General features: G+C 36.1%; 1 protein-coding gene and 1 pseudogene across 2 annotated transcripts in view; one reads left to right on the forward strand and one right to left on the reverse strand.

Annotated features, from left to right (window-relative positions):
- Positions 1 to 22973, forward strand: part of LRP12 (LDL receptor related protein 12) — a 142727-nt gene that overhangs the window by 17245 nt on the left and 102509 nt on the right. The gene's annotated exons all lie outside the window — the stretch shown is intronic.
- LOC138156115 (large ribosomal subunit protein eL20 pseudogene) lies at positions 16055 to 16736 on the reverse strand (annotated as a pseudogene).

The following is a 22973-nucleotide window of genomic DNA, read 5'->3' on the forward strand; positions in this document are numbered from 1 at the left end:
TCCTTTATGTATTCAGCACTTAGCACAGTGCTTGGCACATGATAGGCACTTAATAAATATTTGTTGACTGACTGTTTATCTCATGGTATTCCCTTCTCCATAAACCACATTTCTGCCAAGTAGATGACTTTCTTTCCCTTTAAACTTGAATTACACTTTCCAGACACTCTGTCTTTGCTCATGTTGGTCTCCATGCATGAAATGTCCTCTTCCACCCCTCCCTTGTTGAATTCCTCTATATTTCTATCTTTTAAACTCAACTTAAGTATCACTTTTTACATTAAGCCTTCCCCAGTTCTCCTGTCATTTCTGTTATTGGTCTCTTTTCTTATATATTCTCACATAGTACTTTATTTTGCAGTTAATTCCATAATGCATTTATTACTTGTTATCCTATATTACAGTCACCAATATATCTTCTTCCCTAGTCCCTCTTATCCCATATAGATTTACCACTCTATATGGGCAGAGACTAACTTTTCTAAAGGTTATTATCTCCAAAGCCCCTAGCATACTATTTTATACAGTAAAATGTTTGTAAAGTTAATGACTGTGACCAGTCTACTATTAAGTCATATCTTAGGGTTCATTTTGAGAAGAAAGGTTTCCTAGGAGAGTACTGAAGGAAAGTAAGTGAACTTGGAAGAACTCTGATGATAACATTTGGAGAGAGCAAAAGTGAAACATAGGAGATAAGAAATGAGAGGAAGTCATAGAAGATACTTGGGCTGGAGTTTCAGCTAAACAGGATCTTGATAGGTGGTGTTCACAAAGTTTTGATAGGCTTAATGCCAAGAAAGGAAGAGATCTTATCTTTTTGATAAGAAGTTTCTTTTTTTTTTTTTTTTTTTAATAGACCTTGGGAGGCAGGAGGAAAGATGGGAAGTTTAAGTAGAAAAATGAAATTTAGTATTTGTAGGTGAGGATTTTAATCACTTCAAGGAGACATAAAATGTCTGGGCATGTTTATTTTTCAGGTTAAATAGTTAATAACCCTGATATTTTGAATAGTGTTAGTAATCTTGAATGAAAACATGAGGTTATGGTGATTAAATTTGTAAAGATTTTGTTCATGTACCTCCTCCTAATCAGAAGTAATTTTTCCTTCTTCTCCTATGGATGAAAAAACACTCCGACTATCTGATATAATATAGTACTTAGTTGTACTTATTTACACTGAGCTTAGTTGGAAACTCTGGGTTTGAGTCCTGGCTCTGACGCTAGCTGTATAATATATGCGTTCTCTATTTTCTCATCTGTAAAATGTGGGCAGCTAGGTGGCGCAGAGGATAGTGACAGGTCTGGAGTCAGGAAGACTCATCTTTGTGAATTCCTATCTAGCCTCAGACACTTATTAGATGTATGACTCTGGGTAAGTCATTTAACCCTCGTTGCCTCAGTTCCTCATCTATAAAATGAACTGGAGAAGGAAATGGCAAAGCACTGCACTGTCTTTGCCAAGAAAACCCCATATAGGTCATGAAGTGTCGAATAGGACTGAAACAACTCAACAACAACAAAAATGTGGTTTACAGTATTTCTAATATTATCTCACAGTGTTGTTTTGAGGAAAGTACATTGTATTTCTTCCTTGTTTTTAAAAAATCATTGTTAATTTGAGCTTTATTCCTTTTTTAGTATTTATTTTTATTATATTATTTATACTTCATGTTCTTTCATTATTGTTATTATTTGTATATGTGTGGTATCTCATTAGATTTTATTTTGGTAGATATCTTTTTCTCTCTCCTAGTGCTTAGCACTGTGTACTTAATAGTGGGAGCTTACTAAATGTTGAGTTGAAATAAATTGGTTACTTTTATAAAACCATAAATGATTTTGATTTGTATCAAGGGAATAGTGCCCCAACAGGCAAAATTATGAAATTACCAAGGTACTAAAGAGTGCTAGCATTCTTTCTTTTGTATATGCAAATTAATCTAGTCCTTTTCCAGGAATTGAAATTTAGCTGACTACCTTCACTGTCTTCTTATCCACCTTGCTTTTTATAAAATGACTACTTTTCTCCCCATTTTCCTATGCTAGTGACTTAGTTCCTATAAACCCAAGTTTCATAAGTTCCAAAGCCTTGTCATTAGGACCTATTGGTTTTTTGTTTGGTTGGTTGATTTTGGTTTTTTGTTTTGTTTTTGTTTTGCTTTTTTTGGAGGGGGAAGGTAGGGCAGTTGGGGTTAAGTGACTTATCCAAGGTCATACAGCTAGGTTTTTGTGTTAAGTGTCTGAGGGCGCATTTGAACTCAGGTCCTCCTAACTCCAGGGCCGGTGCTCTATTCACTGCGCCACCTAGCTGCCCCCAGACCTTTTGTTTTTTAAGTTGGTAAAATAATGGAAATATTGTTTTGTTAGATTTTGTCCCGATATGTAGTTCTAGTCAGTCTTGAACCTTTGGTAGGTTCTAAGGAATTATCATGTGAGTATGACTTCTACTCTGGGAACACTTTGATCCTTTGGTCTAATGCTAAAGGAATTTGGATTATTTCACCTACATAAGAGAAGACTGAGGAAAATTAAAGTACATGAATAATATTTTGCTTCATAGTTCTCTTTTCATAGGGGGCAAGATAGGTGGGAATGGGACTTTAAAAAGAAATAGTATTTTTTTGAGGAGTCTAGGTAAACAACTTTCATAGATTTAAGAACTCTGAATAATACAATTGCAATGACTTATATAGACTTAGGAACTCTTTTTTTTCTTTTTCTTTTTGGAGGAGGGAAGGCAGGGCAGTTGGGGTTAAGTAACTTCCCCAAGGTCACATGGCTATTAAGTGTTTGGTGTCTGAGGTCGAATTTGAACTCAGGTCCTCCTGACTACAGGGTCGGTGCTCTATTTACTGTGCCACCCACCCACCCTAGGAACTTTTTTTTTTATTATTTTTTTTGGTCTTTATTAATTTGTTTGTTTACTTTTAGTTTACAAGATTCAATTCCACAATTACTTGAGTTTCAAATTTTCTCTCCCCCCGCTCCCCCCCCCCGCCCATGACGGCACACAATCAAGTATAGGATCTCCAAATACTTTCACATTAGACATTAGTCAGGTTATAAAGACGAATTGTATCAGATGGAATGAAAAATGGGAAAGAGGAAACAAAGCCAAACAAGAAAAAGAAAGAGAGCAGGTAGTTTGCTTCAGTCTGCATTCAAACTCAGTTCTTTCTAGATCTTTCTCTGGATGTAGACATCTCTCTCCATCATGAGTCTTTTGGGATTGACTTATAATACTGCATTGCTAAGAAGAGTCCAGTCTATCAAAGTTGGTTGTCACACATATGTTGTGTCTGTAATTGTGCACAAATTTCTCCTAACTCTATTTTTCTCACTCAGCATCAGTTCGTATAAGCCCCTCCAGGTAAATATGAAGTCCATCTGCTCCTCATTTCTTATAGCACAATAGTATTCTATTACATGCATACACCACAACTTTTTCAGCCATTCCCCAATTGACAGGCACCCGCTTAATTTCCAATTCTTTGCCACCACAAAAAGAGCTGCTATAAATATTTTTGTACATATGGGTCTTCCTCCCACTTCTATGATCTCTTTGGGATACAGCCCTAGAAGTAGTCTTGCTGGGTCAAAGGGTATGAAATTATTTATAGCCCTTTAGGCATAATTCCAGGTTGCTCTCCAGAAAGGTTGGATCAGTTCACAACTCCACCAGCAATGCATTAGTGTTCCAATTTGCCCACATCCTCTCCAGCATTTGTCATTTTCTTGTTTTGTCATCTTAGGTAATCTGATTAGTGAGATGTGGTACCTTAGAATTGTTTTGATTTGCATTTCTCTTATCAATAGTGATTTAGAGCATTTTTTCATATGCTTATAGATATCTTTAATTTCTTACTCTGAAAACTGCCTGTTCATATCCTTTGACCATTTATCAGTTGGGGAATGACTTGTATTCTTACAGATTTGACTCAATTCTCTGTATATTTTGGAAATGAGTGCTTTATCAGAGACATAGATTGTAAAAATTCTTTCCCAATTTCGCACTTCCCTCTTAATCTTGGTTACACTGGCTTTGTTTGTACAGAAGCTTTTCAATTTAATGTAATCAAAATTATCCATTTTGCATTTTATAATGCTCTCTAATTCTTGTTTGGTCATAAAGTCTTCCCCTCTCTACAAATCTGACAGGTAAACTATTCCTTGCTTTCCCAGATGTATCAGCAATGCAATATTCACAATGCCTATGGCAATTATAAATATATTGATGTGGTTATTAATCACAAAATATACAGGCTCTCTATACAGGGGATAAAGCTAGAACTTTTATTAAAATACCAAATGTCTGAGTCCCAAAACCAGAAAGTCAAAGCCATCAGAGTACTTATGAAATTGGCACAGATAGATAAAGTAGAAAGCACCCACATTCTCAAGCCTTTAAAACAGAACAGGCTACCTCAGGCAAAGGTCCTCCTCTCCCCACTCACAGCAACTACTCAGTGTCCAGGAAGTGTGCTCCTAGCAGCTCCGGCCCCTGGCAGTCCTCAGCAGGAGTCCTTAGCAGAAATTCTGGCTGCCTCAAAAAGGGATTCGCGCCTCCACCTCCACCTCGGCACTACCACTGCCACTGCCTCTGCTGCTCCTGCTGCCGCTTTCTCTGCCACTCCCAGTCACTGCAGGAACTCTAGCTTGACTTCCGTTTCTTCTTGCCCCACCCCTTCCTGCTACATCAGCAAGTCCAATGCAGCATGGAAGATCTTTAAATCCCATAATCCTTACACCAGAACAGGTAAACTATTCCTTGCTTTTTCAGATTGCTTATAGTATAAACCTTTATACCTAGATCATGCACCCACTTAGACTTGATTTTGGTATGTGGTGTTAGATAATGGTCTATACCCAGTTTCTGCCATACTATATTCCAGTTTTTCCAGCAGTGTTTGTCAAATAGTGAGTTCTTATCCCTAAAACTGGGGTCTTTGGGTTTATCCAACAATAGATTACTATAGTCATTGACTGCTGAGTCTTGTGTGCCCATTCTATTTCATTGGTCCACTACTCTATTCCTCAGCCAGTATCAATTAGTTTTGATGACTGCTGCTTTATAATACAGATTAAAATCTGGTATAGCTAGTCCACCTTCCCTAGCATTTCTTTTCATTATTTCCCTTGATATTCTGGACCATTTTTTCTTCCAAATGAATTTTGTTACTATTTTTTCTAGCTCTATAAAGTAGTTTTTTGGTAAATTGATTGGTATGGCACTAAATATATAATTTAATTTAGGTAAAATTGTCGTTTTTATTATGTTAGCTCGACTCAGCCACGAGCAAATGATATTTTTCCAATTAGTTAGATCTGACTTTATTTGTGTGAAAAATGTTTTGTAGTTGTGGCCATATAGGTCTTGGGTTTGTTTTGGCAGGTAGATTCCCAAATATTTTGTAATGTCTACAGTAACTTTAAATGGGTTTTCTCTTTCTATCTCTTGCTGTTGAATTTCATTAGAAATATACAGGAATGCCAAGGATTTATGTAGGTTTATTTTTTATCCTGCAACTTTGCCAAATTTATTGTCTCAAGTCTTTTTTTACTTGATTCTCTAGGATCCTCCAAGTATATTATCATATCATCTGCCACCCCAGGAACTCTTAACAATACAATTGCAGTGGCTTATGGTGATTCTCATAGACTGTGCCAGCACAACATACAGCCCTACGGCCACTTGGGGCCCACCTGTAGAGGATGTAAAAGAAAGTAAAGATGTGATGAGTGCTTTGTCCATGCCACACTTAACCCGCCTTCCACTAGTCACAGTTGTATTGGTTGTGTAATTTGGTGGGTGGGTTGCCACTGCATACTCTCTCCTGTTTGTCAGGTGATGTGTGGCAACCAACCATTATAAGTGTAATTAATTGAATTTTTCCCTTTTTAAACATGGTTTATTTGCAAAATAATTTAATCATCAATTATACCTTTACTTGGAAAGTGAACTGCAAAAAAAAAAAACTATCTGCAGCCCAAGAAATTTAGCCTATTTTAATTTTGACCCCTGTCCACAGCCAAGTTGTGCAGGTATGAAGTAGACTATGATCCATACTATCTGTGTCTTGACAGAAAGATGTTGGATTCAAGAAGCAGAATGAAACATTCATTTTTGGACATGGACAGTGTGGAGATTTATTTTGCTTAACTATGCAAATTTGTTACAAAGGTTTATTTTTATTTCTATTGAGTTGAAGAGATGGGGAGAAAAAAATAACGCTTGCTGATTGATGCTTGTTAATTGAAAAATAAAATGAAAGATTTTAAAGAGGAAGTCCAGGAAGCACTTGACTCTAGGCTTATTAGACTGGGTATTGCCTTTTTATATAGGTTCGGTTTCTGCCAGGAAACTGAGGACTGTATTAGAAATCAGCCTTGCAAATAACTTTGCGCAGGATGAATATTTTCTACCAAGTGAGTAATGTGGACTAGGGACTGGTTTATGATTCAATTAGCATAGGGAACTCCTAAAGATGAGGGAACTTTGCAGGTTGGCATCTTTTCTGCCATTTAGGATCTTGGAGAGATGCCTAGAGCTCTGAAATAGTAAAAGACTTGCCCAGAGTTAGGAAGAGATATGTGTCAAAGGCTGGAACTTGAACTCAGCTCTTCCTGGCTTCAGGTCCAACTCTCTTTTTGCTGTGCCATGGTATCTGCCCAATTTAGTAAGTATAAAGAATAATTTTTCTTTCTTTGGGAGAAGGTCTATCTGTTTATCCATCTATTGGTTGATCTATCCATCTATCCACACACAAGGGGTTCATAAATTGTAATGCTCATTTATAAAATGATGATCTTTTTAGTTGCTTCCTTAGGATACTATAATTTATTTAGAATGGTTCTAACTTTTGTGGGATGGGAAACTCCAAAGTGGATGAAGCTGTTTGATCACTTGGTTTAACTATTATTTTTCACCTTACTGTGCTATTAGTAACAGTTTAGGCAGGAGGTAAAATTTTCTTTAGCCTATAGATGAGTGAAGTGAAAGTAACAATTATTATACTGAACACCTGCATTTTACTTTGTCAAGAAAGGGAAACATGGTAGTATCAGAAGATTAAGGTTTAAAGGAATGTAGAAGTAGATTAGTGTTTGGAATTTATGTTCCTTGTTAAATGGGTTAAGGAGAATGTTATTGTTATTTACCTTATGTGATTAAATGAAACTGCCTAAAGCACAGTTAAAAAACCAAGATGGTATAGGGAAAAGAGTTCTGAATTAGAGATGGAAAGACTAGGATTTGGATCTTAGCTCTATCACTTGATATCTTGTAAACTTGGACAAGTCATTTTAGCTTTCTCAGTCTCACTTTTCCTCACCTGTGAAATGGAAATTATCACGCACTGTTTTCTAGTTGTAGGGAAAACATTTTCTAAACTTGAAAACACTATAGCAGTAAGTTGTGTGTTGTTAGAATGGAGAAGGCTCTTCTTTTGTCTTTTTTATTTCTTCTATTCTGCAGTCGTATTTAGTTTCTTGGACTTTTGTCACTGATTTTTTAAGTGCTCGTTAAAGAAATGTTTATATTTTCTTTGCCAGGCCAACCATACTCAGCTGTGTTTTTGGAGCAAAGATATATCATTAATTGAAAAATTAAATAAAATGAAAGATTAAAAGGAAAAAAGGAGTCTAGGAAAAACAATTAATACAGGGTGTGTGTGTGTGTGTTCTATGGAAATTGTTACTAGAAAATACCTTAAGCTGATTTAGGTCCATTTTTTTTTTCTTAGAAGCAGAAGTGTAATCAAAATCAGGGACATTTGAACTGCTTTGCATTTTTTTTGAAATCTAGGAGTAGAAGATGCATGTGCAATGATAGTAAAATTCCTGATCACACACTGATGAGACTAAACTTCCCTTGTTATTGAAAATCCAGATATAATGTAGGATTTGGAGTGTTCTGCTGGCTGTTCAGCTAGATTGTGCATTTGATAGAACTTTTGCCTGGAGTCATAAAGACCTATTAGCAGTATGACCCTGGGAAAGTCATTTAAGCTCTGTCTGCCTGAATTTCTTTATCTGTAAACTGGAGATAATAGTAGTGCCTACTTCCCAGGGTTGTTGTAAGGATCAGCTGAGATAATGTTTGTAAAGTATTTAGCATTGTTCATGCTAGTAGGAGCTTAAGAAATGCTTCTTCCCTTCCTTCTTTAAAGATTCTGCACTTTAATATTGTGATAGTAATGGCAATTAAAGATTCCCCTGTATTGGCTTGGTTTTCAAATTGATTGTGTTAAAACCCAGAGCTTGTTTAATCCCACCTGTGGGATGGACTTGTTGATGTGAAAAGAAAGTCCTGAACTGGGAGGAGCTGGTGATGTAGATTTGGAGAGATAAGAGAGAGGCAGAAGATCTTTTTGGAAGCAGCACCTCGTGGAGAGAGAGAGACTAAGAGAATTGCTGGTGGCCACTTTGAATTGCCCTGGACTTTTGAGACCTGCCCCTTGAGCTACCAAGGACTGAGGAGACATGGCTGTTTTGCTGGTACTTTGTCTGTTTTGATGTTGTTTTGCCAGATTTGTCCACTGGTGAAAGACAGTCCTGTTGTTGAAGAAGTCCTGGAACCTGGCTTTTGGCTAAGAAGCCCTGGGACTGTCCTGCAGACAGAGAGTGAATACTGTCCACTGGTGAAGGACAGTGCCATTGTTGCAGGGGTCTGGAGACTGTCCTGCAGACAGAATGAATACTGTCCACTGGTGAAGGACAGTGCTGTTGTTGCAGGGGTCTGGGAACCTTTCTGTTGGTTCAGAAGCCCTGAAGAAGGATTTTCTTGTTGTATGTTTACAGAAATCCTGGGAGAGGGCTTTGCTAATGTGTTCAGGGGTTCTAGGACTGTTCTACAGACAGAGGATGAATTCATGAAGGGACTGGCAATGTATCTCATGGCCTTGCTAAGCCTTGTCTCCCCAGGAACTAAGATTGCTGAGAACTTGCCTCACGTCAAGATGAAGAAAAGACCTCCATTTGGGTATTAAGTGCTGTGTTTAAACTTGATGTAACTCTGGGGTAGATTCAATTGTGATCCAGGGGTGGGGAACTTTTGACCTTATTGTGCTCTGTGATTGACAAATGAAGGTACTTTACCTATGTTTGGAAACTAATCTCCATTTGAGAAGAGGGGTTTTGTGCTGGACCAAATGAAGGTATAGCCTAGGGGTGGAGTAGTATTTAGAACAGGGACTTTGTAATTGATTGAATGATTGGAAGGTCCTGGGGTGGGGTAGTACTTGGAGATTATTTAATCACACTTAGTAAATGCTGTATTTTGAATGATGTCATGTTTTGATCTTCTCTGTTCTGGGTTTGTTACTGAATAAAATGGAGAGCACCTATGCTGGTATTCTGAACATAGGGAAGTTGCCTTTCTTTTGGCATTATATTACAAATATATATATTTCACTTAAAAAAAACCCCAGTTGCCATATTTTGAAGCAAAGTCATGGATTATTGCTTTGTTCATGACCATACTTAGGACTTATTATTTAAGTAGTTAATTCTTTTTTGATTATACTGTTAGCACATAAACCCCTTGTAGGAAATGAGATGTATGAGAGCACATTGTACTTGTGAAATGAAAATATTTTCATTTGATAAGAACAAAAGTTCTTTAAATAATTTGGGGAATAGAGGTGTAAATAGAAGTATAATTCATTAATTATTAATTTTCATTAGAGATGAAAAGAAAGGGACCCAAAAGGCTATCTAGGCTTACCCTCTTATATTACGGATGAGGAAACTGAAAACTTTGGAGCATAAATATGTTCACTGAAGTCCCACAAGTACCAACTTAGTGCCCTGAGGTTGGATGTGATTATTTGACCCCAAAGTTCTTTACATTACACTACTTCCTTTGAAGCTGTGAGTAATATTTCATACTTCACTTTTGGTCATAGCAAGACAGGACCAGTCTCACTCCTAAATGGAAAGGCATCTAAATTTTATATTCCTTCTTTTACATTAGCAGCCAGCATCCTGTTTCCAGAAATTTCCACTCTTCTCACCAGAAGTTTCCACTCTTAACTTATTGTAGCAGTGCTGTTAGTCAAATACATTAAGACTTAGAGAAGAAAAGGATTTGAATGTGTCACCATGGACCTGAGAACATGCTAGCAGGAAAAGCAGTACCCTGAGGCTCTGTTGAAGTCCTTGAGCACTTACGGGTGGACAGTTCAATGTGTATCCATTTCAGCTCCTTTTCACCTTAGAGCAAGTGTCTAAGAAGTAAATAAAATTCTTTTATGAATCTTTCTTAATTGTAGTTTGAGAACATTTCCTTTTAAACTACATATAAATTCTAAAAATGTTCACATTAAGTAGTGTGCTAGTTAGCATTAGATAATATTTGTATATTTACAACTGAATTTTTTAATAATATTAATATTCACGTTATTAGTTTTTAAGCTTAATTGCTCAAAAAATGAAGTGGGGATAGGGTAAGTCACTTATCCAAATAGCGGGATGCTTTAATAAGCCCTTAGTCTTTAATAATAAAACATTTGTAAGTGAAGCAAAAAAATCAACCTGTTTCTCAATCTAATACTTGAATTTTATGGAATTCATTATGGTTAAGGTAAAGAAAGAGTTTTATGTGTTGTACCAAAAAAGAGAATACTCCCAGCTTTTGAACATAGACCTTACTTACTGGCTATGTTTCTAATCCTTTCCATGCCCTGTAATGGGAATGCAAATTTGGAAGATCTTCCCTGCCCCTAGGCTAAAATGCACCTGAAGTCTGGGGAGGGAGGATTGTTTTTCAGTAGATACTTCTTGATTGGCCAGTGAGTCAATAAGGTTGTTACATTCTCTGAGCCAGGAGAAGGCTATATAAGCCCTGATGTGTAGCTTTGTTTGGGACTCACTTTAAGAAGTGTTCTGTGATTTGATCTGAATTCTGGGAAGCCGTTGTTGAGAGTCCCCCGGCTTTGAAAAACCCAGATGTGGAAACCCAGATGTTGTCTGGGTATGGATGTAATGGTTGGACAGTTTGGAAAGCTGTCTACTTGATCTGTTAATGTCTTGATAATTCTGTCTGTATATTTTGAAGTTTGGGGTGCTGACCTTTTTCCCCTGAACAAGGTCAACGATATATGTCTGACTGATTAAAATAAGCTTGTTAACCCATTTTGAGTTGCTTTCCTTTAACAAAACAGGTCCAAGAACCTGTGGTAGCAGCAAACCCTGAGGACTTGCTTGGGGTGCTTGCTGCTACATGCCCATGAATTCCTTTGAATAATTTAAATTGCCTCATCAGTTTCTTCAGCTAATTCAGTCCTTCTTAAGTTGGAGCTGAGCTTTTCTTTCTTTTCTTCACTGTTATTTTTTTCTCCTCTTAAATTGTTCAAACTGGTACCCAAGTGATCTCAGTTCTGCTGAACAAAACAAAACAAAACAAAACCCTTAACTCTACATGAGGGCCCCAAACCAACCTAGTGGTGATTCAGAACTGTTTTGGACATGCCAGAGCTATTTTTAGACATTTCTAGATCCAAGGGCTAACACCCCTTATCTGGTGAACTTAGAGGGTTCTTCAGCCTTCCTTTTCTCATAGTGATAGGTTTAAAGTCTTAAATTTCAGTTTTCTATGGCATTTATTGTTTCAAACAATAATTATTTGATATGTAAATGTTAATTGAAGGTACAAATATCAGTCTTAAACTATATGCTTGAGGACTTAGTGAGTAGCTGGATACAGTGGATGGATTGTGGATTCAGGTGCTAGTCCTGCTGCTTACTACATATGTATGACCTAGCATGTTAGGTTATCATTGGAATTGTTGCTACAATGTACTCAAATTTGTCATGCATCTTTTGATTGCTCTTTGGATTATTTGGTATTCTGTGATTTGCAACCATTTGGATTCATCATGAAAAAATTTATATTTAAAAAAATGATGGGTTTTTGTACTGGGTAGCAGCTTAAGGTCATTGAAAATAGTCAAAAAGGGAAGTCCAGGTGGTGCAGTGCGTAAGAGTACTGGCCCCAGATTCGGGAGACCTAGGATCAAATCCGGGCTCAGATACTTAGCACCCACCCAGAAACACCTGGCTGTGTAACCTTGAGCAAGTTACTTAACCCCAATTGCTTTAAAAAAAAATAATGGTCAAAGAGCATTTATTAAGTGCTTACTTTGTGCCACCCTGTACTAAGTGTTGAAGAGACAAAGAATGGCAAAAAGCAACAAATTTCAAAACAATCCACTTTCAAAACTTTTTCAAAAACTTCAAAAAAAAATTCTCAAGGAGTTTATAATGTGATGGGAGAGACGATCTAAAAACAGGATATATACAGGATAAATTGGAGATAATCAGCAGAGGGAAGTTATTACCCTTAAGGAGTATCTGGAAAGACTTCTTGCAGAAGGTGGGATTTTAGCTGAGATTTGAAAGAAACAGGGGAAGCTGGGAGATAGACATGAAGACAAAGAATTCTTTTTTTTTTTTTTAAAGAAAAAAAAGCAGTTAGGGTTAAGTAACTTGCTCAAGGTTACACAGCCAGTTATTTCTGGGTGTGGTGGTAAGCATCTGAGCTCAGATTCGATCCCAGGTCATCCTAACTCTGGGGCCGGTGCTCTTGCTCATTGAGCCACCTGGCTACCCCTAAGCAATTGGAGTTAAGTAACTTGCTCAAGGTTACACGGTCAGGTGTTTCTAGGTGGGTTCTAAGTGTCTGAGCCCGGATTGGATCCCAGGTCATCTGGACAGCTCTTACTTACTGTGCTACCTGGCCACCCCAAGACAAAGAATTCTAGGTATGTGGGACAGTCAGTGAAAGTGCATGGTTTTGGGAGATGGGAATGTGTTGTGTGAAGATCAGAAAGAAGGCCAGTGTCACTTTTTCACAGAGTACTTGAAAAGGAAGTAAAGGTGTAGGAGACTGGAAAGGTAACAAGGGACCAGGTTATGAAGGGCTATATAATTTCCATATGAAATTCAGTCTGCTCTCTTCCTCCTGTTCAGTTTTGGGATCAACACATTGTCATGTGATGCTATATTTAAAGCTGGAGTCAGCTTTAGAGGTCAGCTAGCCCAGCCCCTTCATTTTTATGAAATTTAACTTTATTATTTTTCCATTTGTTTTCTTTCCCTTTCCATTGTAGAATGGCTAGATGAATTCACAATTCCACCAATAGTGAATTAATATATTTGTTTTCCTGAAACCCCTCTTACATTTATAATTTCCTCAATTGTCATCTTGGTCAATCTGATGAGTATGAAGTGGAAGCTGAGAACTGCTTTAATTTGTATCTTATTAATTTTTAGTATTTTGGAACATTTTTAACTATGGTTGTTGAAACTTTGGATATCTTTTTTTGAAAATTACCTGTTTATACCTCTTAATGAATGACTCATTATAAATATAATTAAGTTCCTTATATATCTTAGATCTGAAACCTTTACAAAGAGAAACTTGCTGCAAAGATTTTTCCCTGTTACTTGTTTGCCATTTTAACTACAATAATTTTATGAAAAAACTTTAAAATTTTATATGATCATAGTTATCCATTTTATCCTCTGTGATCCTTACTGTCTTTTTTGGGGGAGGGGACCGGGGGGGATCATGCACTCTTCTTTAATCCTTAGATCTAAAAGGTAATTTCTTCCATGTGACTCTTAATTTGCTTATGATGTCACATTTTATGTCCAAGTCATGTATCCATTTCGAGTTTATCTTGGTATATTGTATGAGATAGTAATCTCTTATAATTTCTGCCAGACTGCTTTCTAATTTCTCCAACAGTTTTTGTCAAATAATGATTCCTTATCTTAGTAGCTGGAGTCTTTGAGTTTATGGAACGTTATACTACTGTGTTTTGTTTGCTTCTGTATATTGTATTCTTAGCCTGTTACAGATTGACTGTTCACTCACCGGTATCAAATCATTTTGAAGAATACTGCTTAATTTAAGATCTGGTAGGTCTAAAACCCCTTCTTTCCTTATTATTTCCTTTAAGATTCTTGATCTTTTGTTCTTCCAGATTAATTTTGTTATTATTTTGCATAGCTCTATAAAATAATACTTTGGTAATTCAATATGGCACTGAGTATGTAGATTAATTTATGTAGTATTGTTATTTTTATTATAGTAGTCAGCTGACTTCATGAGCAATGAATATTTCTCCACTTATTTAATTCTTTATTTCTACAAAGAAATGTTTTATAGCTGAATTCATATAGTCCTTGGGTGTGTCTTTACAGATAGATTCTATAATATTTTTATGTACATTCTGTAGTTATTCTAAAAGTAATTTCTTTTTCTTACCATTGGGTTTTGTTCTTAATATATAGGAATGCTGATAATTTTTCCATCCCCTCTTAATTCTAGTGCCTTCCCTCTTTTAATAATTTTCTATTTTTCTTATATATAACTTGTTTATACATAATTGCTCATTGTCTGCCCCTTTAGATTATGATTGCCTTGAAGGTAGGGACTGTCTTGTCTTTTTGTATCCCTGGCTCTTAGCACAGTGCCTGGCACACAATTAGTGCTTAAGAAATTTTTATCAGCTAACTATTTATTTTATATTATGCAACTTGGCTGAATTTAGTATTTCATTGAATTAAAAAAAATGTTTTTAGGGTTCCCTGAACCTTTGGTGTCAAACTTGAGGAGAAATGGAGGCTACTAATCAATATATAAGTATCCCTGAAGGGCACATATTGGTTTAATTAAAAAATTTACATTATATACATCTTATTATACTTTTATTTATTTTTAAAAATATTTCCCAATGGGGTGGCTAGGTGGCACAGTGAATAAAGCACCGGCCCTGGAGTCAGGAGGGACCTGGGTTCGGATCCGGCCTCAGACACTTAACACAAAAATTAGCCGTGTGACCTTGGGCAAGTCACTTAACCCTAATTGTGCTCAAAAAAAATAAAAAATAAAATAAAATAAATATTTCCCAATTATATTTAAATCACACTTGGAAGTGTTGTAGACTCCATGTTTGACACCTGTGCCCTTATCAAAAAGTGATAGTCTTGTTTCCTATTTACCTGTTTTTATTTTCTTGAGTTCCCTTTCTAACTTATTGTTAAGGCCAGCATTTCTAACATTGTATTAATAGTGGTGATAATAAGAGAATCCTTGCTTTATCCCTGCTCTTATTTGGAAAAGCCTCATTTATCCCCATTGCATATAGTGTTTGCTTGGATTTAGATATGGACTGTTTACTTCATTAAGAAAAGTCCATCTCTTTGCTTTCTAATTTTTTTAAAGGCAAAAATGGATGTTGGATTTGGTCAGAAACCTTACTGGTATAAATATGTAGTTTCTATAAAGTTTATATTAATATGGTTTATGTTTCTAATCTTCCTACCCTATATTCCTTTTATAAATTGAGTGTGATCGTAGTTTTTAAAAATCGAGTTCTTTATTCTTTATTTAATTTTAATTCTTTCTTCAAAAGCCCATTATTGAATATAATTTTTGTCACACTTTGGTTAGTGATATGTTTAGTATTTCTGTTTTTCTGCATTTTTTGTAAAGGTGCTATATATATGGATGAGGAGTATAAAACTCCTTTCTGGTCCCATTTGGTATTTGCCAGAGAGCTATCATTGCTAATTTTTCTCAAGATCTGTTCAGGCCCTTTACTTCTGTCTTGTTTTACTTTTTCAGAAATTTGTATAGGTCTAAAAGGGATGCATTGAAATCTCCCTCTATCATAGTTTTATTATCTTTCTGCAGTTCAGTTACCTTTTTCTTTAAGTATTTAGATGTTATATTCTTTGGTACATATATTTTTTTAAAGATGTACCTTTAAGCATAATATCTGCATATTATTTTTTCATGTTTGTATTTACTGTAACCTTGTATTATTAAATCATTATTGCTGCTGTTGCTTTTTTTCATTCATCTGTATCAAATCCATTTTGCTCTAGCCCCTTATTTTAACTATGAATCTTTGTTTTACCTGTTTTTTGTAAGCAACATTATTATTGGATTCTTTATTTGATAGATTCTATTATCCTCTTTTGCTTTATGGATGACTTCTTTCCATTCATGTTCAAGGTTATGATTGTTAATTTTGCGTTAATATTCTTAATTGTTTTTTTTTTTTTTTTTGGTTTCCAATTGAGAAATTTATTTAAACCAAACAGGTGCCTCATTGTCTCTAATCTCAGAAGAAGGTGTTGGGCCTCTTGGTAGTAAAGCGTGGCTTGTGCTGGCGACGCAGAACTCTGTGGGGCAGAGGGAACTTGATTTTGGAGTCGTGAAACTGCTTGACTGCGGGCCGACGGCATTTGCTGGCAGGAATTTCTTCCACTTTCATGATCTGAATAGAGTAGGCCCGGGCACGGTGACGGGCTCCCATATCTCGGTAGCACTGAGTGACGGCACCAGCAGTGGTCAGGTCCCTGTACTCCCTGTACATGTTGTGGGTCCCACTCCTGGAATCATAACGCAGCCAGATGCCAAAGTTCTTCACTCTAAGAGGGGACTTTTCAAAGACCTGTCCGCAGTATACGATTTCTCCAGAAGACTTCTTCATCTTTTTCAGCTGGGAAACGAAGTACCAGAACCGGGACTTCGCTACCACATGATTGGGAGCAAAGATCCGCATGCGATAAAGAGGCGGCACCGGGCTCTTGGGAGTGGGCAGGCAGCGCCCAACTACCTTATACTCTCTCAGGGTGCCCGAGGCCTTCATGGTGCTGCTGCCTCACGCCCCGCCAACCCGCAAAAGCAATATTCTTAATTGTTAATGATGACTGTTAATGTTTAATAATTTCCCTTTATCTTGTCGTATTTTTTTCTCTTTACTCCCACTCCCTCTTACAAAAAAGATAGGTGGTAAAGGAGAGAGCTTTTGCCTAATACTCATGTTCTGTAAATGAATGGGTCAGTTTCTATTCCATAGCCCTTTTTCTCTCGCTTTCCCCACCTCTGAATTCAAGATTTTGCTTTCTTTCTTTTCCTTTTAATCCCTACTTCAAGTTTCCCCCTCTGAAGTTGGAGTTTGTTTTGTTTATCATTTTTCCCTTACCTATCGTGTTCTCTCTCTTAATTTTAATATGAAGAAACTCAGATCATAAGTGGCAGACTTAGATTCAAACTGCGGTCATCTGACTTAAAATCCAATGGGGGGTTTTTTCCCATTATATAACACTTCAGCTCCTACTCCATATACGCGTATTATTAAGTGAATGGGCTGATCATCCAAATGCATGCTAAAGTAAAGATAATGGGCATTTTTCATTTATTTAGTTTCAGGATAATCTAAAGGGCAGTGGCAAAGAACATGGCAATTATGATCTGATTGCAGCACCTTACAAACATGGGGTTATTAAAAACAATTTAAAGGATTTCATGAGAGAAGTGCATGATCAAAACAGAATGCAGGCTGACTAGACATGTGGCTAAAATGAGTGATAACTGATAAACATCTTTGGTATTTTCCTAGTGTAAGAAGATTTCAATGCAAATTCTTAGAAATTTGGATGAACTCTTTGTGACAAATTTATGACAGATTATGGACAAAATAAGATTAAGTTCCTTCTAGTTCTAAATCTGTGATTTCTAGAGTCAAGAATAAATAGATTGTGGTCTTCATTTTTAAGGGAGTATACCCACATTGATGAGATTACAAATCTATTTGAATATTTTCATTAAACATTAGTTTTTCCTATATGAATTATTGGGGTAATCTTTTAAATAATCTCATTTTATTGTGGAGGCCCTGCAATATTCTGGAGCTTGATGCAACCAACAGAATATAATCAGCAGATAATAATGTCTGGAGAACCTCATCCATAGAAAGTTTTCCTTCCATTTGAACTCTGCTCAAGGTATCCTCTTAACAATGTCAAACGTCTTTAGTAAGTATGCATCATATTTTTATGCCTGCCTGCAATGATGTTAATATTAAAAGAGTAAATGTAATTGCATTTATTTAATAATCTTCATTAATCTTAATATATTCATACAGATTCCTTTACAGAGGAGAACTTTTTAGGTTATGTTTTCTTCTACTGAGTCAAGAGTTTTTTCTATAGACGGTGAACATAGGAAGATCTTGTATTCTCATTACTTTTCAGTCAAATGTAAACTGTAAGACTGGCATTCAGAAGTAAATAATTTGTAAAATCCTGCCTGTTTATTAAATTTCGTCAAGGGTGTCATCTATGTATGTAGCTCATTCTTAAGATTTCATAAAAGTGAGAGACTAGGCAATAGGTGAGGTCAGTAATTATTGCCTTTTTTAGGCAATAATACTTGTCCAGGTTTTTTTTCCCCATTCTTTTGAGATATCATATAAAATAATATCTTAATGCTCTATCACTTCCAGTTCTGATTTGATTTCCTTTACATTGACTTGATGGGATTTAGTCACTGTTCCTGCCCTTTTGGTGCTATTTCTACCTCCTAGTGTAGCATATTGACATTGAGGTTTTAGTTTCGAAATGTCTACTGTAAGTGATAACAATAGATGGTAATGGAAACATTGGCATATTACTTGTTGTCCTTTTGCCAGTACCAATAATGGTTTGGGTTTTATATAGCTTAGATAGGTCTCATGCCAGTCCCGTAGTCTTATTTATATTTCAGATGTTTTTTCATTGCTTTGTTAAATTGTACTGCCTAGTCTTTACCATCTTTCTCTTTTTGCAAATCAATTTGTGTTTTAAACTAGTATTACCCTTAGCCATCATTTCTTTCTGTTTGGTAAGGTACATGTGTTTGTCAGTAAAAGTGGTTTCTGAGCTCTTTTTTGACTCTTCCTTGTAGCTATTGTTTTATGTCAATACATTTTTGTAGGAAATGTAGGTGATAATGAAGTTCAATATCTTTGCCTCATTTTTTCTTTTTTTTCATTTACCATTTTTAGCATTAGCAGTTGTTTTGAATAGGTCCAGTCAAGATTGTTGCATTTGTGTGCTGTTTTGTCCTCATCTTTATTTGATATTGGTTTTGACTTTTGCTCTATATAATTCATGGTTAGATGCCATCCAGACAACTGATTTGATTTGACTTCTATGTCAACATTTCCTGTCTATTAAAATACAATTTAATTTTTATCATTTTTGTTGTTTCTTACCCACTCAGCTTTGTAACATTTTCTTCTTGAAGAAAGAATTCATAGTTTCTGTTTCTAGTGAGCACCAAATGCTGGGTAATACCTGTGCTTCAAGAGGAACAGGTGGCCCCTAGGAGACTTAAGGTGACTTCCACAGTGACTTCAGAAGGTGGGCCTAGGTCAAGTTCAGGGCCATTGGCAAGGCTGGGACCATGGCTTTGGGAACCAAAGAGGAAAGTACAAGGTTAACTGGTCAAGGACGTGATCATCAAAACCTTGGAAGAGGGCTAATTATTCTCCCTGCCCATTAAGGAGTCTGAAGTTCTAGAATTCCTGGAGCCTTCATTGACCTGGTACTAGTGTACCAGTTTAAAGGCTTTTGTGGCCATTGACGACTACAGTTGCCATATTGGTCTGGGTGTCAAATGCTTCTAAGAAGCGACTATAGCCGTATTTGATGCTATCACATTAGCCAAGCTGACTAATCATTCCTGTTTTGGCATGACTCTTGAGGGAACAAGATTGGCAAACTCCTTGCATTGTCCTATAAGGTCATCTGTAAGGTGTTTTAAATCGGTTCTGGTGTGCCTAAGCCCTGCCTGTAAGTATACTGGCATTATCTCATCTCCCACACCCAAGAAGCTACTCATGATGGCTAAAATGGATGATTGGTACACTTTTGCTGAAGTCTTTAATGCCATTCAGATAACTTTGCTAAGGCTATCTCTGATGCCATCTCTAAAATCTAAAACTATGTATAACTGTAGACTTATAGAAAGAGACTATCTTTATTAAGCCTTCCTGTCAAGAATTCACTGACCAAATTACATAGTCAAATATGTGTTGAGAAAATACAGGCAGCTGCTGTGGCTATCACATAAATCTTTTTTGTTAGTACAAAGCAGGAAGTGAATTCTTGCTGAAGAAAGAAAAAGTATGATATAGAACATGAGGGAGAGTTCTTTGATGTTGAGTAGAACAAAGTTTCTGTATTGCTTTTTTTTTTTTTTAACTCTTCTCTCTAAAGTATTTATAGTATGGACTTGTGAGTGGTCTTTTAGGCCATTGCCCCTTTCATTTCTTAAACCTGAACCACATTTCCCTACATTCTTTGCAATACTCTCCTGTACCATTACATGAAGTTATCAAGTATCAAAGTCTACCTTGAGTTTATTTGGAGTATCTTGTCATGTTCTTTGTAGAATTTCTCTATCCTTTCATCTTGAACAACATGTTGCTACTACTTAAGCTACAGTTACTTTCATGAGACTCCTTTTACTTATACTAATCATGACCAAGCATCCCATGATATATTTCTTGATTGTCTTTGGGCACAAAGTAAAACCAACTGTAGCAACTATTTTGTTTCACTTTCTAAGTAGGACTGTGAACCAATCCTGTTTAAGTGAACTTCCTTATTTCTCAATAATATTCAGTTCTTCCAGTAGTATTTCTACTCATTGCTTATAGGACAAAGATCTCATGTTTAGAATACCAACAGTTACTTTTTATAGATGGCCTAAAAATTGTGATTCTCAGCAACATCCACCACCTTTTCTTGTACTCTGCCACAATCACTTAATTATAAATTGTTTTTGAATTTGTCTTTCTTTGTTTTCCCCATTCTCACTGCTATAAAATGAATTTTAGCCAGTTGATACTACAGTAGCCTTTTACTTGATCTTATCTCATTTCCCTTTATTTCTCCTCCCCCCCCCCCCAGTATATTCAGTACATCACCGCTTCCAGCTCCTAAAGGGCAGGAACTGTTCATTATATTGTTTTTTGGAATCACTCGATATACACTATTCATCTAATATAGAATCATATAATTTAAGACTAGAAGAAACTTTAGATATTGTCTAGTTCAGCCCCTCTCATTTTATAGATCAGAAATTTGACATCTGAAGGAGTAAAGGAACATAACCAAGGTTTCAAGATTATCTACTGAGCTAGACCTGTAGCCTAATTCTTTAGACTCCTAGTCTAGTGCTGTTTTAAATAGAGTACTCTTTCCTTTATGGACACAAAATTTATTACTTTTTTCCTTATAAAGTTCCATTTACTCCCTCTTGTTTCCAAGATAAAGTCTAAAGTTCTTTGCTTGACATTCAAAACCCACAGTAATCTGCCTTCCCCACACACTTTCAGTAGAAATCCTCTATTCCAGCCATACTAATCTTACTGTTAAGTGAAACACTCCATTTCCAGTTTAAAAAACAAACTTTTGTTCATGTGGTTTTCTTACCTGGAATGCCCCATATCTTCACCTATCCAAATACTATTAATCTTTCAGATCTCATTCACCTTTTCATATTTCATCTCAAGTTATAGTTACTCAACAAGCTAGTCTTTGACTGTTAGCTCCGTTTTAGATCTCTTCCTTCTCTGAAGTCTTGTAATATCTCCCTCTTACTTTGGCATTTAATAGCATATTGCATTGTTACTTAATAGTATATATAATATGCATTATATATAGTACCTGCCTCTTATTTTGACACAACATACTGCATTATTACTTAATCTTTTTTTGTGTATCTATTTTATCTAATAAAGTAGATTGTAAACCTTTCTGGTAAAGGCTGTGCTTTAGTATTTCTTTCTATACAAAATCACATTATCTGTTGACACATTCCTTAGAGGTCATCACGTATAAGTTGTCTGAATAGAAATAACCTCAGAAATAATCTGGACAAGTGGTCATCTGGTTAGGACAAATCTATGTACTTACTAGGTGCATGGTAATTATTCCTTAGAGTAAATAGGTTATAGTACATGTCTGAAAGTTTTCATTGTTTTTCTTTAATCTAATTGCTTACTCCTCCCCCTTCCCCTTTGAAAACAAAATGCTGCATAGGAGGAAAAAAAATGCCTTTTGTATTTGAGTAAGATTTATCTGTAGCATAATGAAACATATGTGATAGTTTCTCCAGAAACTAAAGTATAAAAAAATGGCATTAAAATTCTGCACCAAAAGATAAGTACAGCTTTAAAATAATTGTGCTAATAAACTTGTGATAGAAAAAAAGTATTTTGCATTTTTGTGGTACTGATATAAGTTAATATAAACATAAATAAAGTAATAATTAAAAGATATTCATTATTGCTCATATAATATCAAGGCTTACAGCAAAATTTTGATTTCTAAAGTAATGCTGTAATTATTGACCAGATAATGGCAGATTAGGTTGAATGCTTAAACTCCCAGGGACAGTGTATTTGGCATTAAAAGATCTGCTTTCAAATCGCACCTCTGCATCTTGGGCAAAGACATTTCATTCCGCTGGACTGCAGTTAACTCATCTGTAAAGTGAGCTTAATAATATTTGTGCCACCTACCTCACGGGTTTTTGTGAGGCAAATGTTTTGTGAAGTGCTATAGAAATGTAGTTGGTGATGGGGTTACATTTAAAGTTATGTCCTTGATGTAAAGAGATTTTTTTTTCCCTCAAATTTCCTCCATATTATTAATAGTGGCAGTATATTTAAATGGAAAGTGCATTAAGAGTCAAGAGGACCTGGTTCAAACCTGATTCTGCTTCTTCACTATCTGTGTGACTACCTCCAGATCACAGAATCTCAGAGTTTGAAGAGACTGGTTATCCAGCCTTTTGTTTGAAGTCTTCTATTGGAGGAGAGTCAAAGTAGATTATACTAGATGAGCTTTAAGGTCCCTCTTCCACTCCTGCACCATGTAATGGGAATGTAAATTTTTAAGATCTTCCCTGCCCCTAAGTTAAAGTGCAGTGGAGCCTGGGGTGGAAGGCTTGTTTTTCAGTAGATACTTTTTGATTAGCCAGTGGGTCAATAAGGTTGTTACATTCTCTGAGCCAGGAGAAGGCTATATAAGCCCTGATGTGTAGCTTTGTTTTGGGGCTCACTTTGAGAAGTGTTCTGTGATTTGATCAGATGAGACTCTGGGAAGCCGTTGTTGAGAGC

Source organism: Petaurus breviceps, unplaced genomic scaffold, assembly GCF_028583685.1.
Source record: "Petaurus breviceps papuanus isolate PSGF00001 unplaced genomic scaffold, PetGlider_PUasm1.0 98, whole genome shotgun sequence".
NCBI lineage: Eukaryota > Metazoa > Chordata > Mammalia > Diprotodontia > Petauridae > Petaurus > Petaurus breviceps.